This window comes from Petaurus breviceps, unplaced genomic scaffold (assembly GCF_028583685.1).
Source record: "Petaurus breviceps papuanus isolate PSGF00001 unplaced genomic scaffold, PetGlider_PUasm1.0 99, whole genome shotgun sequence".
In the NCBI taxonomy this organism is placed as follows: domain Eukaryota; kingdom Metazoa; phylum Chordata; class Mammalia; order Diprotodontia; family Petauridae; genus Petaurus; species Petaurus breviceps.
Window position 1 is genome coordinate 13,943,642 of NW_027187465.1, and position 19,346 is coordinate 13,962,987.

At 39.3% G+C, this 19,346-nt stretch overlaps 1 protein-coding gene and 1 long non-coding RNA gene across 3 annotated transcripts in view; one reads left to right on the forward strand and one right to left on the reverse strand.

Annotated features, from left to right (window-relative positions):
- The window catches only part of TAOK3 (TAO kinase 3), a 243,206-nt gene that overhangs the window by 76,952 nt on the left and 146,908 nt on the right, over positions 1 to 19,346 (forward strand). The gene's annotated exons all lie outside the window — the stretch shown is intronic.
- Positions 970 to 12,061, reverse strand: LOC138156231 (uncharacterized). The gene is made up of 3 exons (XR_011167101.1): positions 11,613 to 12,061; positions 9,552 to 9,616; positions 970 to 5,384 (listed from the first exon to the last, which is right to left on the reverse strand). It is a non-coding gene; the product is annotated as an uncharacterized lncRNA (long non-coding RNA).

The following is a 19,346-nucleotide window of genomic DNA, read 5'->3' on the forward strand; positions in this document are numbered from 1 at the left end:
GGGGGGGGGGGTAGTGTTAACACTGTAACATATTTTTAAATATATTAGTGGCACCTCTTGTCTTTGACATTTTATTTGTCTGTATCAGAAAAATGTAATTTCTGACTTTTTCTTGATGCTGATTATTGGGTTTGATTACTTCTAACAATTTAGACTTGGTGTAGTGAGTCCTGGACTTGAAAAAGGTCTTAGGACAATTGTGAATTATTTATCATAATTTGGGAGGGAGCTTAGTGTTTTACCTGAGAGATAGTTGTTGTTGTTATTGTTTGGAAGAAGATAGCAAAATTATCCATCGATGTTTATGTTGTATTTCTAAATAAAACTTCTATGCTCTTGGGGCGGCTAGGTGGCGCAGGGAGTAAAGTGCCAGCCCTGGAGTCAGGAGGACCAGAGTTCAGTTCTGGCCTCTGACACTTAACACCCACACAAAAATAACTAGCCATGTAACTTTGGGCCAGGTACCTAACCTCAATTGCCCTCCAACAGGCAAAAAAACCAAAAACTCTGCTCTTTTGCACATAATAGTCAAATAGATTTTTTTAAAAACAGTGAGTTTTGAATATGTGAAACTAAAGTAATAAATAGAAGATTCCTAAGAAATTACATTATTATTTTAGTTGGTCTAGGAATAGTTGGCCTTGATTCAAAATTGGCATTACCTTAGAAGGATTTGTTTGATAAATATGGATTTGAAATCTTTGTAAAGAAGGGACCAAAGTCTTAAGTTATCAAAAGTACAGCTATGATTATGTCTTATACGATTATGGATTTATACTTTGACCCTTTCTATTCTTTCTGAATAAAATGCCCTTTCCATTTTCTTTTTTTTTCCTAGCTTCTAAAATTCTACCATCCTTTAGGACCTAAATCCAGATTTGCCTTAGTGACCACTTCAGTGATCTCTCCCTGCATTGTGCCCTAAGACAAGATCTGTTTTTATAAATGTATCATGTGAAGCTGAAATATAATATATGTGTATGTAGTATACACCTGTCCTTATGATTCTTATTCAGTTGCCACCAAAGGTCTATTATATCTAATTTTTCTAATATTCTCTTAGATCTTTAATTTCATTCTTATTTATTGTTTTATTTGATTTATCTAACTCTAAAAGGGTCACATTGAACTCCCCAACAATTATTGTTTTATGGTCTAGATCTCTCTGTAGTGCCATTATCTTTTTTTTAAGTATTTAAATGTTGTGCCATGTGGTACATATGTATTTGATCTCTGCCTTCTCAGAACTTCTATATAGTTTGATTATACTATTCATTTAACCTGTAGAATAGAGTGCTGTTTTCACTATTGGCTAATTTTCACCAATATTTGCCTTATCTCCAAAATAAAGTGTAAATCCTTTTGTGCCATAGACCTCTATCTTCCAACTCTTATGGTAATCATCAGTGGTATCAGTCAACTAGCATTTAGACTGACTCGTTGTATCATCATCTAAATTAATGTTGAGTGATATTTGAGAAGGTATGACATTAACTAAAGTAGAAATATAAAGCTTTTATTACTGGAACAAGTATAAGTGGCCTGGAAGGCTTTTTTAATGGTTCTAAGTGATAAAAATGAAAAACTAAGGTATACATAGGTAGACTCGTACATTGTGAAAGAAAAGGTGAGTTCCAGAAGAATTTATGAAGAAAATAATGAGATCTAGCAAATACTTTAACACAGGAGTCCATTTGCAGGAGGATTGTGTTGTCTCTAAAAGAGATAGGAAAATGAGAGGTGGTAAGGACTAATAGGGAAATTGAGATCTGGTTAAATTAAGTTAAATTTCATATAGCAACAAGTTGTACATTTGGAGACACTATGAGACAGACTGGAATAAAGGGAATAACTGTGAGAACATGCAAGTCAGGGGAAAGAGAGATTTAGAAGTCATTTGGTGGTAGTCTGAAATCATGAGTGGTCATCCAGGTGTTCAGGCACCTCTTAGAGAATTACCTGGGGCACTTAGAGATCACACGCTGTACAATCAGTCCATGTCAGAAGTGGATCTGGACCTAAGTCATTCCTGACTCTGAGGTCAACTCTGTGATGTCCAATGTGTCTTGCTGCCTCTCATTGTGAAGATCAGTGCTTCACAAACTCTAAATACTTCAGCGGAGTTCTAATCTCAATAAAATGAGTGCTCCCTACCCACAGCAAATGGGCAAAGATGAAACAAAACGGATGTTGTTAGGATCAATGTTGGAGGGGCTGTGGAAAGACAGCCACATGATTATACTGTTGGTAGAGCAGTGACTGTGTCAAACTGTTCTTGAAAGCAATTTAGAACTAGCTATCTTTCAACTAGAATTGATTGAGCACCTCCTGCCTAGATTGTCCTAGGAAGTTGAATTATTCTATTTTAAAGGTGGGGGAGGAGTAAATTATCTATACCCTTTGACCTAGAGATTTATCTACTAGATTTATAGGTAAAAGACAGAAAGAAAAATCTTATATACACTTAGGTTCACTTTTTGTAATATCAGAGAACTGAAAACAAAATAGATTATCATTGATAAGGGGATGGGTAAATAAAATGTGATACATACATATAATGGATGTTATTTCATTGCAAGGAATGATGACTATAAAGAATTCAGAGAAATACAGGAACATATATACAATAACTACAACAATACAAATAGGAAGAATTTTTGAAAAACAGAACTAAATGTTGTGTAGTTATAATAACTATATTCACTGTCTAAGAAAAAATGAGAAAATACTCTTTTCTTTGCGACAGTGGGGGACTGTAAGTGTGAAACATTGAAAATATTGTCAGATTCACTTGATGCATTGATTAGTTTTGATGACCTACTTCTTCCCTCGTCCTTCCCCCGTTCCCCAGAACTGGCTGAGTAGGAGGATAGGGAGAGATATATTCAGAAACAAGGGTAGCCCCTCCTCTTGGCTTATATTCCCAACTCCCATTCCAACAGGCAGATTGAGTCTCCATTGTGGAGGGCAGCTGGCTGCTCCTAAGCAAGTATCCATGTCCACTTGTAAATTCCATATAAGAATTCCACTCAATGTTCTTAGGGTCCTTCCTTACGATCTCTTGACATTATGAGGTTACCCTTGGCAAACTCTTAAGTATTACATAAATACAGCCATTATTATGCCAAAAGTTAATTCTAAAGAATGCATATCACTTGAGTACTACACAATTTTAGCTTTATGGGATTGCTAGAATGAAATAAAGACTGTCCTCATTCTTAGACTAACTTTCCCTTCAAAATATTTGGCCATTGAATCAACCTCTCCTGCTCTCACACCTTTGAAATCTCTTCTTCCAAAGTCCAGGGTACTTGTGAGACTTTGCATGGCTGCCCTCTTCTAAAATATCACAGGCTCTATGATGCAGTAGCCACTTGTCCCCAGGGTTCCTGATTTTTCTATTTCAGCAACTGGTTCATCCTTGTTGGGTTCGGAATCTCAATTCTCAGAGTATCATCACTATGTCAACCACAGGATAATTAATTTTTTTGGCCACAGAAACTCTCTGCCCCAGTCTGTTGCAGCTGCTTTGGGGACTTGAAGTCTTTCATTTAAAAATAAACTGTCTGGACAATAATGATAAAAAAAAAAAATGGGCCATTAACTCACACAAAGGAGAGCCTGAGCCCCAAATGAGCCATCAACTGGTGGACAGAGGCAATCAAGGACTCTTAGGAGAGGGGAAGGAGAATAGAGGGGCAAACAAGAACAAAATAGGGCTTGGCAATCACTGATACAACCAGAGAAGGCACTGCAACCTTGAATATGATGGTGTTCGCTCTGTAGGTTGGCCAGAGACTCCTAGGGAACAGAGAGGCTGGAGATTCCCTAGAAGAGCAGGCATGGACAGGAATTTTCCAGAATATACTATTCAATGAGCAGAGAATTCCAGAAAAAATTACAAGGGTCCAGGGATGCCAGTCAGAGTGTGTCTAGAGCAGAGGCAGCCCATTGTACATAAGCCTTGTGCATCTCACTGAAGCCCTAAAAAAAGAGAGTTTTTAGACTACCACACACTCAAAAAATAACTTCTATGCTATAGAGAGGTTGTGGTTTGTTTTGATAGAGTACTAAGGTCAGTATAAAATTACATATCCTTGAAGTATTAAAGTATTGTTGATTACTTTGAACCACATTAACCAGTATGTAAAATCTCCTTGAGAGAGAGCCCCTAGGCCAGAATTCAAAGTTTATTCCAATACATAGAATTTGTTACCCTAAGAAGTTTCAGGCATTGAAATGCAAAGGCTTTAATATAATGAAGGTCTAATTACCCAAAATATTCTATTCCATGAATTTCCTGCTCTGAAACCTCATCAGGGTCTAAAGATGATGCTAGACTCTCCAAAACCATGCCCATGGTGTTCATTTCCCATAACTCCTACCAAGTTGGAAAGGCCCATAGTGAGGACTGTATGACATTTAAGAAGTAACCTAGCTAGCCAAGTACTAACACGTAAGTACATGATTAAAGAAAATTGAATGGCAGGCTTTTTTTTTTTTTACCACCACACATCCCCTACAATGTATTAGAGATTACGATGCAATATTTTAATATTATGATTCTTAATGACTCCCTGAGTCATCAATGTGACTTTTTTCCAACAATGCACTTTGCAGCCCTTCTATGAATCTTAGCTCTTCTACCTAATACCTCTTTGATGTTGTTCAAGGGGCTTCATCTTTCTGAGTTTCAGTTAACTTTGATACAAGGCTACAAGAGTCAACTAAATGAACTTAGGGGTCACTTTTTAGCCTGCTACTTAACCCATTTCCATATTTAATCTTATCATCTAGAGTTCTAGGGCAATCCAGAAGTATTTTTCTATACTTATTAGTTGTAAAATTTTCAGTATGTCTCCCAGTCTATTACATCCAAAACCTCTAACCCTATTCACTAAATGTTATTTATTTTTTAAATTGGAGAGACCTCCTTTCCCTGAAGTATTTTCTTCTCTCTCTATCTCTCTCTCTCTCCCCCCCCCCTTATATGTGTGTGTATGTATATAATCTCTTAACCTCCTAGGATTAAATGAATATTACTGAATGTGCAATATATCAACAGTGAAATAAATGATCAAAGACATAATTATTTACAATACAATATTTTAACTGTAAAAAAGAGCAAAGCCAGAGCAAACTCAAGCCCTCAACTACAAGTGACTTCTCTTCATTTCTGAGAACACAGTCCTATAACATTTAGTTCATTCCAGATACCAGATGAAATCTCATCTTAAGAATCCTGTACATCCTCTTCACAAGTTAAAAGTCAGGAAAAAGATGCCTTCCATGTTCTTCCTCTTTGTCTTCTCTAGCTTCTGTCTAGTCATGGTAGAAAAGTAGTCTCTTCAGGTTTTCTCAAGCCATCATTCTAAGCAATATTTCTGAAATAATAGTTAAAACCAGCATTTCTACAACATTCCATTTGACTTTTAAAGGTAACAGTAATAGCATCTGTACTCTCTCTGGGAGAGCCTAGTTAAAAAACAAAACCAAACAGAATACCGGGTTAGATGACCTTTTAGAGTCCCTTATAGCTTTAACTCTATAATGCTATGAACTTATAGCAGCTAGGTCTCATATTGGACAGAATGCCAGCCCAAGAATCAGGTAGACTTATCTTCCTGAATTCAAATCCAGACTCAGACACTTATTAACTATGTGACCCTGGACAAGTCACTTAACTTTGTCTGCATTGGTTACCTCATCTGTAAAATGAGCTCAAGGAAATGGCAAACCAGTCCAGTATCTTTGCCAAGAAAACCCCAAATGGGGTCACAAAGAGTCAGACACAACTCAAATGACTGAACAACATGAACCTATAACTTGAGAGATGGTTTTCAGAGTTGCCACAAACAAAACATTCTTCCTCCTTTGGGTAATCTGGCAATAATTAGCCTCACCAAGCTTATCTAGGCTGATTCGCAGATAACAGACACCAAATCTGTCACTGAGCCCTCTACTTAGGCTTCGTCAGAGCTACCAGAACTTGTGATCTTCTGAATGATGAGGCATCCAAGACTTTATTGTAAGGAATATTTTAGTATTATATGTAAAACACTCTGCCAACAAAGGTTAGCAAATTCAAAGCTAAGAGCTCTATGAAGAAGGGATATTGACTATTATACAGGGGACCTATTCACAGTTTACAAATTATTAAGCTTATTCTTCTCTTCTCTAATAGACTTTTTTTATTCTTAATTAAGTCATTTAAATTGCATATGCTCTAACAGTTGCAAAAACTTCTGTGATGAAGTTCACAGCAAGACCCATATCTTGTTTAGGAATCTGCCACATTTTGAACTATATGGATTTGGAGGAAAGCTGCTGGTTTCCAGTTTCCTTTTATAGATATTCTTGCATTCATTGAAAAGGCATTTTGTATCACTGAAAATGGCACAATAATGATTGAAATAATAGTGAATTTGTCATTGGAATAATAGTGTTTGGAAATTCAGATGGAGAAAACCATTTGTTTTGTCTAGAACTAGAATAAATTGAGAACTTCTTGATCACTGGTTCTCCTCTTTAAAATCATTACCCTTAATTAATGCCCTATTGTTCAGATTTCAACCCCAAACCAGGTTTCAACATGTTCACTCCTTGGAAAAATAGTAGCCAAGGGATTATGGAACCATATATTCAGAGCTGAAAGGGATTTCATTTTATGGATAACAAAACTGAGGCCCAGGGAGGTTAATTACTTTGTCCAAAGTCACTCAGGTAGCAGATTTCACAGGTGGGATTTGAATCCAGATTCCCTAGTTCCAGAACCAGGGCTCTTTGTATGGTAACCATGAAACTCCAAAAATAGATAGGTATAGGTATAGATAACAGACATGTAGGTCTCAAAGAATAGAAGAACATAATTTCCTTTTGTCCTTTAGTCTCTCTAGATCTCACTTCCTTTATTTGTGAAATGAGACTATTGGTTTTCATACTTCTTTGGGGTTTTGAGCCCCTACCTTGTCCTGAAACCCCTACAGAGGCTGGAGAAATAGACTCATATCCTAGAGGTATGTATACATACAGAAAGTCCGTAAAGGGAGGAGGGAGGGAAAAGGAGTCATTCTTCAGCTAGACTCTTCCTATCCTCTCTTGTTGGTCATCTGGTGCAGAACAACTTCCCAGCCTCAACAGTGGTGCCTTCCAGTGATCCAGCAGTTATCCCAAGATGCTACTTTCTTTGTGTCTTCAAAAGAAGGAAGGAGATATTGGTTTTGAATCCTACTTCTCTGCTCCGCAGAAGAGTTTTACAAGTGATTGGATTCCTTTGAATGAGTTAAATGAATTCTCATGTTTACCAACCTTTTGTAATTCCCAGCAAATCTCTCTTGGCTAGGTGATCCTCTACCTATTTTTTTTCTTTTAGGAGCAGCTCAGTGGTAAGCCTGGAGTCAAGAAGATGTGAGTTCAAATCTGGCCTCAGATACTAGCTCTGTGACCTTGGGCAAGTCACTTGATTTGTTTGTCTCAATTTTCTTACATGTAAAATGGGGGTAATAGTAGCATCAGACTTTCAGGGTTGTTGTGAGGATCAAATAAGATGCTAATTCTAGAGCACCTACTAAACACTATGTAAATGTTAGCTGTGTTTATAAAGTATTGTTGTTATTAGTTTCAATATTAGTAGAGCTAATGAAATATTTTCTTGATCATCTCAACTATTTCTTTTATTCTGTTTTTTTGGCTGTGCAACCCTGACTAAATCATTTAACTTTTTAGTGTGTCTGGCAACTCTCTGAGACTGTAAGTTATGTAAAACATGAACTAGGGTAAAGATGATGCAGATACTAAGATAGGAAGGGAAGTGAGAGGTGTAGAGACCTGCATTGGTAGAGAGACTCTTCCTCCTCAGGAAATTCCCTGTACCCATAAAACCACAACTCCAGTTCCTGTCCCTCTCCTAAATCTACTCTTTATTTTGGTTAACTAGAAGGATGTTACCAATTGTTAGAATTAAGAAGTCCGAGTTCAAATTTTGGCTCTGATACTTACCAGCCCGGTGATAATGGACAAGTCCCAACCAACCGCTCTGTGGGTCAAGTACTTCCCTTACACTCAATCTGCTAAATCATAGACAAGTCGCTACTAGTTGGTAGAAGGAGTTTCCATACAAGGAGTTCCCCGCACTGATGTAATCAAAGATTCATTCTGCATAGAGCCAGCAAGCTGTTTCAAAAGCAACCTCTAAATGACTGAATTTTTGAAAATCAGTTGTTATTGTTGTTTAGTCATGTCCAACTCTTCATCTGGGGTTTTCTTGCCTTAGATACCAGAGTATCTTGCCATTTCCTTCTCCATTTCATTTTACTGATGAAGAAACTGAGGAACACACCGTTAAGTAGCTTGTCTGGGGTCATACAGCTAGTAAGTGTCTGAGGTTGGATTTGAACCCGTGAACATGTTCCTTCCTGATTCCAAGCTCAGCCCTCTACCCACTTTGCTCCCAGCACAACAAACTGATTATTGTGCCTGCTCTGCACTGAAGATACATAAAAAATGAAATAGACTTTGACCTCAGGGAACTTACATTCTATTGGAGAGAGAGGAGACAAAATATAATATAAATAGAAGTAAGAAAATACAAAATAAGAAAGAAGAGTCTCAGGAGATAAAAGTGCTGATAACTGTGGTAAGAGGGTTCACAAAAGGTCTTCTGGAGGAGAGGGCCTCTGAACATGCCTTGAAGGAAGCTAGGTATTCTGAGAGACAAAGGGAAGGGAAGAATCCATAGGAGACATTGGAGACCACTCTGCAAAGACACAGAAGGGGATTCTTAGAATGTGGCATATGGGGAACATGCAGATGGCCAGGTGACAGAAATATGCCTTGTGTGTAGAGGTGCAATATGAAATAAGACTGAAAAGGCTGGTTGGAGTCAACTTGTAGAGGGAGAGCTTTTAGAACCAGGTTAAGGAAGACTTACTTGTTTTTATCCTAGGAGCAAGAGGGAGCCTTTGAAGGTTTTTGAGTAGAGCTGGTGGACAAGATCAGATTTTGTGTTTTAGGTACATCAGTTTTTATGCAGTATGGATCACTGATGGGAGAGGGGAGAGAGAAGGAAAGCAGAAACCAATTTAGGAGATAATTGAGAGGGGGTGATAAGGACCTGAACTAGGCTACAGATGGCATGATGAGAAAGGCCAGAAGGCATGTGAAAGATGTGATACAATGGACAGTACAATAGCTCTGCAGTGAGGGGACTTGGGTTCCAATCCCACCTCTGATGCTTGCTCCCTATGCAACCTTGGCAAGGCACTCCAACCTCTGTGGGCTGAATTTCCTCATCTGTAAAATGAGAGAATTGGTCTAAATGCCTCTAAGTTCTCTTCCAGCCCTAGATCTGAGAACCCAACATCCTATGATGCCAAGATATGGGGGAGGTAGCAGTGATAAAACCTGGCCATTGAGTGCTTATAAAAGTTGGAGTAGATTTCTTGACCTCACTTCCCTCTGTCCTAGAGAATTCATTTTTGTGAGAACAGAATCATATATTTCCAATTAATGATATTCTTATAGTAGCCATTGACATTGAACTCTATACTTACAGGTTGTTGGGGGTTTTTTTAAGTGAAGCTATTCTTCTGAGTCCTTTCCAATGCATACCTCGCCTCTAAAAGGGATGAAACAAAAGGAATTTTGGCACTACTTTATATTGGAGAGTTTTGGGGGGGGAGGGGGAGTTGGGTTTTTTTGTGGGTTTTTTTGCCTTTTGGAGGGCAATTGGGGTAAAGTAACTTGCCCAAGGTTACACGGCCAGTTTTGGGGGTTTTTTTGTATTAAGTATCTGAGGCCTGAACTGAACTCAGGTCCTCCTAACTCCAGGGCCAGCACTTTACTCACTATGCCACCTAGCCACCCCTATTGGAGAGTTTTTATCTTTAAACAGTAGTGATGTCATTTTGGGATTGGGGAAGGAGGGAGAGAGACAAGGGCACATCTGTGTTATAGTATAGAAAATCTTACATTCTAAAATTATACTTCTTATTTTAACCAATATAATCATAATGTTTACAAACTTACAACTGTTATTTGATTTCTATATTATGGAAAATATATTTTGCATATTAATTAAGAATAGGGAGTGAATTTTCTATTTCATATTTTTCTACTTTCAAAGTAATTTAAGATACTCCAAAAAACCTCGGGCTACTTGTTAAAGGATACCTTGTTTCTGAAAGGAATTTAATATTTATGATTTGTGTTGACTTGTGAGTTGAATCTAATAGTCCTGGTCTTGTGTACCACTGAGAAAGGGTTAATCCTAAACTCATAAATGATGTAATCACTGAGGCATTCAGAAGCAGCCTGCAACAGGACATAGTTCCAACACGCGCCATGTTCGCCCATGTGAATGCTTGCCATAATTGCCAGTGGCAAGGCAAAATTGGAAGTGAATAAGTGCTGACTTTAGAAATGCAGCAAGGGGCTCCAGGCTTCAAGGTGGGCTTTTCATAGGGTAGAGGTATCCATGGGAGTCAGGACAATGGTCCACCCTCCCACGCCCCCCAAAGCATGTCAAGAATTATAGTTCCTAACTGGACTCCCATCTCAATGGGCTCTCCATCCTTATATCTACTGACCAGCAATCTTCCCCTAGGAGGTTTGAAATGAAAAGCAAGACAAATTGAAATGAAATTCTTAGGAGAGAAAGCTACCATTATTCATTTGCCCCTGGTGAAGCAATTCAGAAAGATTAAGTGGGTCATAATGAATTCCTGGGTCCTAGACGGAATGCTTTCTTAACTTTTCAGATGAACAGTTTCTAAAATATTTTCGCTCACTGAATAATTCCCAGGACCATTTAATTATGTCCATTATTATAATTAATATTATATATTGTCCTTATTATAAATCACCTTGTTACCAGAAGCCAGTTTTAATTGATTGCAACTTAAACCTAGCACTTGGTTTTTAACCCAAAAATAGATCCCCATCACCATTATCCAATTGTCCATTAGCATAGCTGACTAAACAGAAATTACCATTTCATTCCATCAAGTTAGTTTTTTTAAACCCAGTAAAATATCTTATGCAATTTAAGTAAAGAATGGTGCCCTTACTGTTATATTAGTGGCCATGCACACATGTGTGTGAGTGCACACACACACACACACACACACCCGGCATGAAAATCCTATAACTCCTTAATAAACAACTGGTTAAAATCCTATAAACTCTCATGAGTAATATTTCCATTACTTTTGTTGACCTAAAATTACCAAAGCAATGGATTCCAAATCCTATAAACCATGATAGCTACAGTGAAAAAAAAGCATTGAAATGAAGGCTGAGAGCCCTAGATTACCCTGATGAGCTGTGTGACTTTGAGCAAGTCAGTTCATTTCTCTGGGCCTCCCTCAGTTTCTTCAGCTGTAAAATGAGTAGGGATCAAACTCAATAGTAATACTTCTGTCCAAAGTAACTTAGTTAATGCCAAGCAGGCTTCTTTTTTTTTTTTCCAAAGAACTGAAAGATCATTGAATTCCACCCAATGATATTTCTGAGCTTTTAGTCCTTAAACTTGAATACAATAAAGCAAATTTTCTTTTTAGGGCACTAGCCTGGAAGTGGGAGAGAAACAACCCCAAACAAACAAAAGGACTTACTGATAGTGGTGACATTTTGCCAGATAATCCTTCATTAGCTGCAAGAAGGTTTATTTTCAAAGCTCTTATTTTTGTATGCTCTATTATCTCCACTGCCTGGCACTGTGAACTGGTAGCAGGAAGTCAGAAGTTATAAATATAGACCTCCCTTAGAGCTCCTTCGGATATTGGGAGAATGGGGGCAGGTAAAATTTGCAGGGGTGAAAAGTATTTAGCGCACTGGTTTTTCTTTTATGTCACTTTTGGAGAAATAAAGTGAAGATTGTCAGGAATGTTGGTTAGGTTACAGCTGACATCTTCTGTGAACCTGAACAGGCTGTCTTGGTAACTAGCCCATGATTCTGAAATCAGAGACTTGTGGAATTTTAGAGCTCGAAAGGGCTTGAAAAGCTGTTTATCTGGCCTGGCCTCCTCATCTTACAGAGCTATTCAGTTTTAAGAGCCATGTTTTAGGGACACTGACAAGCTGGCTCACATCCAGAGAAGAGTAGCCTACGTAGTCATAGGACTGGAGAGTATTTCAAGAGTCAATAAACATTGATTTTTGTTGTTGGTGTTCAGTTGTTTTCAGTCATGTCCGATTCTTTGTGACCCCATTTGGGGTTTTCTCAGCAAAGATACTGGAGTGGTTTGCCATTTCCTTCACCAGCTTATTTCACAAATGAGAAAACTGAGGTAAACAGGGTTAAGTGACTTGCCCAGGGTCCCACATCTAGTAAGTGTCTTAAGCCACATTTGAACTCAGATCTTCGTGACTCCAGGCCTGGTACTCTTATCCATTGTGCCACCTTGCTGCCCAGTGATTAGGCACTTACCAAGGGCCAGGTACTGTGCTAGATACAAATATGAGAAAGAAAGACAATCCTTACCCTCAAGGAGCTTACAAACTGTTGTGTGTCTAAGATACAAAAAGAGGAACTGGTTCAAAGAATTTAGCCTGAGGAAATGCAAAGTTGTATTTTTTTTTTTCCTTCTTGACTTCAGAGGATACAACTGGAAGTAATGTTAATCAATCAATAAGGGTTTGGGATGCAAAAAGAGACAAAAGACAGTTTCTGCCCTTAAGGATCTTACTATCTAATCGGGGAGATAAAATGCAAACAAAAACATAGAATGCAAGCTCTATACAGGTCAAATAAGAGATAACTAGCAGAGGGAAGGTACTAGAACTAAGGGGGGTTGAGGAAGGTTTCCAGTTTAAGCTTTAGCAGGAGCTGGAACACTCAATAGGAAGAGTTAAGGAGGGAAAGCATTCTCTGCAAGGGGGAATAGTCAACAAAAATACCCAGATCGGAGGACTTTGTTGCTTGATGCCAGGAGGTTGGTCAGAAATTACAAAAGGGCTGGTTTAAAGTGACGTATGGGAAAATATTCCAATGGAGCTGTCCAAAAGTAGAATGGGCTACCTCAGTAGATAGCAGGTTCTTGTCCCATCCAAACAGAGGCTGTATCCCTGTGACATTGTAAAAAGAAATTCCCATTCAGGAGAGACTTGGACCAGAAGATGGCCATTGTTGGGCCTTCCACTTCGTAGATTTGAGAGGAAGCAACTCACTGAAGGTCCCACACTAACAGACAGAGCTGGGGACAGAAGTGGGCCTGCTTTATGTTACCAAAGAACTCTTTCTCCTGTACCAGCAGGATCTAAATTTTAAGTCAACAAACAAATTATCTGAATGTGTGATGTAACATGCACGTGAAAGGAGAACTTCTGAAATGTACAGATGTATTTAGCAACTAAAATATGAGTTAGTTCCATTTTAATATCATATTACTATATAATTGTATTATTTTTCTTGAATTCCCTGAGTCAGAGGCGCCTTCATGGTTCAGTGGAAAGAGAACTGGGTTAGAAATCAGGAGACCTAACTATGATTTGTAGCTCTTCCACAACGTGTTTGACCTTGAACAAATCCCTTAAACTTTCTGGGCCTCAGTTTCCTTATTTATAAAACGATGAAGTTGGACAAGATAGCCTCTGAGCCCCTTTCAGCTCTAAATGTCTGATTTTTTAAATCCTCCTGTTTCATTGACATGAGGAGCAAGCAAAATTAAGGTAAAAGATACAACTCTAGGAGCCTTGGCATCCCTAGAAGTATCTTCAGGTATATTCTATTGGCTTTTCAACTTTTATCAGTTTCTTGTTCGTGTGACTTCAGAGAAGCTATGACCTGTTTCCCCCATACAAAACATGGATAATACATGTTATCTAAATCACCAGGAAAGGAGGAATGCTTCTGTTTGACATTTACATGGCCTTTGTTTAGGAATTGACCGTCGCCATTTTCCCAAGGGTCTGCCTTGGACTTCCTCACTTCTCTTCCATTGGACGTCCCATCCATCCTCCTGAACCCAACGACCACCACCATGTCAGTTATTCCCAGTTCTCTGTCTCTAAGCCTGAGCTCTCTGAAGCTCCATTCTGGCACTTATTGCCTGCTGTACATAACTGATGTTCTCCTAATACTTGAAACTCAGTATGTGCAAAACAGAACTCATCACCAGCTTGGTTCAGTGTAATCAACACTGGCTGTGGAAGCAGCAAGACCTGGATTCAGATCCCACAATAACTTTATTTTTTCTTGGGTTTTTTTTGTTGTTGTTTGCTTTTTGGAGGGGGATTGGGGTTAAGTGACTTGACCAAGGTCACACGGCTAATTTTTTTTTTTTTTGTGCGTTAAGTGTCTGAGGCCGGATTTGAACTCAGGTCCTCCTGACTCCAGGGCCAGTGCTCTATTCACCGGACCACCTAGCCGCCCCTTTTTTACTTTTTTTTTTGCTTTTTTTTTTCCCACAATAACTTTCAGTGCCTATGTAACTTTGGATAAGATGCTCTCCCTGGGTCTCAATTTCTTCATCTATAAAATGGGAGTAATAGCACCCATACATACCACACAGGATTGTTATAAAGATCAAATGAAATAATGTGCACAAAGAATTTTTAAAAGCTTGAAATGATGTACAGCTAGTGTTTACTTAGTACTTAAAGTTGAACACTTGGCATATGTGTTTTCATTGGATCATAATAACAGCCAGCATTTATATACCCCTTAAAAACAGTTTGTAAATATTACCTCATTTGATCCTCATAACAGCTCAGGGAGGTTGGTGCTGTTCTTATTCCCATTTAAAGATGGAGAGACTGAGGCATGGAGGCTAAATGACTTGCCCAGGGTCACACAGCTGGTCATTATCTGAGGCAGAATTTGAAATCAAGTCTTCCTGTTTCCCAAGACCCATGTGCCATCTAACTACCCTATATAAGTTATTACAAAATTGTAAACACCATGATGACAGGGACTATGTCTTACTATTTTTAATAATATGTAATTCAATTCCTTGGACTTAATAAGCATTCCATAAATTACTTTTCTCTTGCCAACTCATCCTCCTCAGCTTCCAAGATAATATTCCTAAAGCACACATCTGACCATATCACTTTCTTACTCAAAAATCTTCTGCAGCTTTAAGACCTACAAAATCAATCAGTGAGCATTTATTAAATGCCTACTGTGTGCAGGGACTGGGGGAATTAAATATAAATGTCAAACAGCTGCTTCCCTCACGGAGCTCACTTTCCATCAGGCAGAGTTTATGGATGTATAAAGGTATGTACAAGTCAGTTGCCTGGGGGGAAAGCCACCTGATGAAGGTCATGCATGAACTGAGTCATGAAGGAAACCAAAGTGGAATGCATTCCAGGTTTGGGCAAATGCAGAGATGGGAGGAGTGTCCTGTGAAAAATAACAAGATGGACAGTTTGGACCATACATAGAGTGCCTTGAAGGGAGCAGGGTATAATAAAGCTGAACAGGTAGGATAGAACCTGGTTGTAAATCACTTTAATTGCTTTGCAACAGAGGAATTTATAGTTAATGCTAAAGGTAATAGGGAACCACTAGAGTTTATGGAAGGAGGGTGTTGACATGGGCAGATCTGGAGCTACATTTTAGGAAAACCACTTTGCCAGCTATGTGGATTAGAACAGGGAGAGACTTAAGGCACGGAGCCTCATTAGAAGGCTGTTGGCAGTAGCGTAGGCAGGAGGTGATTAGGGCCTGAATTAGGGTAATGGTTGTACAAATGGAGAGAAGGGGTCAGTCGGGAAGGAGTTTGTAGACAAGAATCGACTCCATGGAGTGAGTAATAATGAAGAATTGAGAATGATGCTGGTGTGTAGATCCTGGATCCAGAACCAAAGAGTGATGGTGATGCACTCAGAAGAAATAGGGAAGTCTTCAAAAGGGTTGGGTTTGGCAGAAAATAGAATGAATTCTATTTTGTTGAATTTGAGATGCCTAGGGGATGTCCCATTCAGAATGCCCAACAGTTGGTCATGTGAAATTGGAGCTCAAGAAGATGAAGCCTAGATATAAAGACTTAGGAACAATTTGTGTAGAAATCATTGACCCATGGCAGCTAATGAGGTCATCCAGGGAGAGAGTATAGAAGTCAACATTCCATCTCCTGCCTCCACATGCAGTCAGACAGGCCAACGCCCTTCCCTCCTCAATACTTGCCTCTTATAATCCTTAGCTTCCTTTAAGACTCTGCTTAGATGCCCCCTCCTACATGCAGCCTTCCCTGATTTTCACCCCATTCTCCACCCCACAGTTGAGCAGGTACTCTCCTCTTTACTTACCTGTGAGAAACAAGCTACCACAATGGGTAGAGAGCCAGCTCAAGCTCAGAAAGAGCTGGGTTCAAATCTGCTACATACCAGCTGTGTAGCCTGGGGGTGAGTTACATAACTTGTCAAGGCAATTAATCAATCTCTCAACATATATTTATTAAAACCTACTATTTTTCAGGTATTGTGCTAGGTGCTGACTGAACCACACATAGTATATACAAGTACATAAAATGAAACAGTCCCTAATTTTTAGAGAAGGTGCTAACGTGTGTGTGTGTGTGTGTGTGTATTTGCTTTTTGGAGGAGGGAAGGCAGGGGATGCCAGTGTACATTGGTAGAGGAATCCTATAGCAATAAAGTCACACGTGCAGTCCCTTTCCAATCCTTATGCTCTTGGTTCCCAAACTCTATGTCTTAGTGTCCTGGCTCCGTAGCAAACCAACAGGGAAGGGCTCAAGATATTTAAATATTTGGCCAAACTACTTAATGAACAAAGCTGTTAGATATTTCTTTTGCCCTAAAGATGCCATGAAAAAATTATTGCGACATTAAGGGTGCCACGAACCCAGAAAGTTTGAGGAACCTTTGCTTATCCTATCCTGTTTATCTCTGTTACACAGTATGTCAGCATCTCCTGGAGGACAGGGAGTTTTTCATTTTTTCTTTCTATCTCAGGGGTCAAACATAATGTCTTCTACCTATAACACAGGCTAATAAAATGTTTGTTGGATGAATACTTAAGAGTCATTGTACATTGTGGTTACTTAAGTCAAGTAAGATTTTCTAAGTATAAGAATTTGTTCAGGGTAGGGTGAACTGATGGAGAAGCCAGAATAATGACCTGAAGTCAGTTTTATGGCTTAGCCCCTGTAATGTTAATGGGATATTAGATCTTCCCCACCCATTAATAGGCCTCACATGCAGCCCATTAAGGGAAGTTTGCTTAGGGGAACCTTGCTTATAGGAAGGCTTTCACACTATACCCTTGAGTTGGTATTTTGCTTTGGGGGCTCACTTATGAGAAGGATCTTGTGATTCCCTGGTCAAGATTCCGAGTGATCATATGTTCAGAGCTCCCCGACTACTCAGATGTATAGGCTCTCTAGATCTAGGGATGTATGTAAAGTGTATAGTTGATTCAAGCAGTCAGAACCCTGTCTGTTGGTCTTTATTTCTCTGCTTGTATTTTCTCTGAAGTTCGAGGTGCTGACTTTTCCCCTGAACTAGTAAATATAATTAAATTTGAAAAAGATTGTTGACTCCTTAAACAGCTATCTTTCCTACTAAAGCACATCTAAGACCTGTTCTAGCAGCCATCTTAGGTATGCCACTGTGGTTGCCACTACAGCCCCATGAGCTACATTGTGGTCTTTAATTCAGTCAACAAACATTTATCAAGCACCTAGTGTTTGCCAGTCACTGTTCTAGGCACTGAGGGCACAAAGACAAAGAATGAGACCATCCTTGTTCACAAGGGGCGTACATTTTAAGGGGGAAGACAACCAGACATAACTATATAAAATAAAAACATAACTATAAAAATGAATAAATACACAGTCATTAAATTCAAGTAGGTTGTGAAGGAGACAACTAGAGGTTGAGGAGGCTAGGAAAGGTTCCATGTAGAAGACTGTGCCTGAGCTGCATCTTAAGAAGAGGGGTGGCTAGGTGGCACAGCAAATAGAGCCCTGGAGTCAGGAGGACCTGAGTTCAAATCCGGCCTCAGATACTTGACACACTCACTAGCTGTGTGACTTTGAGCAAGTCACTTAACCCCACTTGCCTTCCAAAAAGCAAAAAAAAAAAAAAAGAAGAAGAGATTCTATGGAGCAGACAACAGGGAGGGAGTACATTCCGCTTGGGGAATGACCATTGCAAAGGTTCAGGGATGGGAAATGGACTGTTGTCCATAAGGAACAGAAAGATGGTCAGTTCAGCAGGATCAAGGAGTAGAGGAGGGAGAATCATGCCCAGTGAGTCTGGAAAGATAGACTGGAACCAGGTGCAGGGCTTAACACCAGCAGTTAGGGGCAGTGAATGTCCTCTTTAAGAGCAAGACCTTTCTCGTGTTAAGAGTATATCAGTCTATCAAGTTTTTTTTCACTGCACAAAGAAATTTGATGTGTAATTGAACTGCTGTAGGAAAGAACCTTCAAAATGAAGCCTTGATGAGTTCTTCAGAATCATTCACGATTTATGCCAAGGCTGCCTGCAAAATCTGAGGATGTGAGGAAGTTGTCAGGTAGCATAGCTGGGGATTCTCTCCAGACTGCTGGCCAGCACAACTCTGTTTGGGTTTTTCTTCTAGTGTGGAAGCTCTGAGACCCATTCCAAAGCATTAGAGAGAGCAAGGACACCAAGTACTCCATCTAACAGAGCCAAAGGAACTCCTTCCCTGCACCAGCCAAAACATCATTGTTTAAAGGAGGAAGAAAGTGACTTTGGCCCCAGTGAGCCTTTTTTGCACTTGTGTTGGGTCAGGACTTATCAGCACTCTTTGGTTCAAGCCACAATGAGTGAATTCTGGGTCACTTCTTCACCTCATTTCTTCCAGGTTGACCCAGACAGAATAAATACTCTCCAGTTATAATTCCTATGACAGAAGGAACCTTCTTGCTCCATCAATATTCTTTGCATAGTAGAAACAATGATCATAATTGGACATTAATAAGCAACTACAGTCTCTAAGATACTTTCAGAATGAAATATTATACCATAAAAGTTGTTTTCTTACCTTGAAAAAAGAACCACTTAGAGATTATGTGAAGGGAGAAAGGATGTTCAAAGCTGTTTTGTCCTCTGTTCAAAATTCACACTTGGCACTCAACAGCCATTTATTAAATGCCTACACTGGGTAGGCATGGTGGAGAAAGAGCTGATCTCAAACTCAGCAAAAGATGGGTTTCACCATTTCCCCTCAGACCCACATCAGCTGTATAACCCTGTACAAGTCAGCCTCTCAGTGGCCTAGGTACAACTCTTAAATTTCAAAACCAGTGCCTATCTACATTGGTAGAGAGGGTTTCCTTACTGGTAGATCCCTATGCCAATGAAATCACAGGCTTGGTCCCCTGAGATGGCACCAAACACTGTGGTAAATG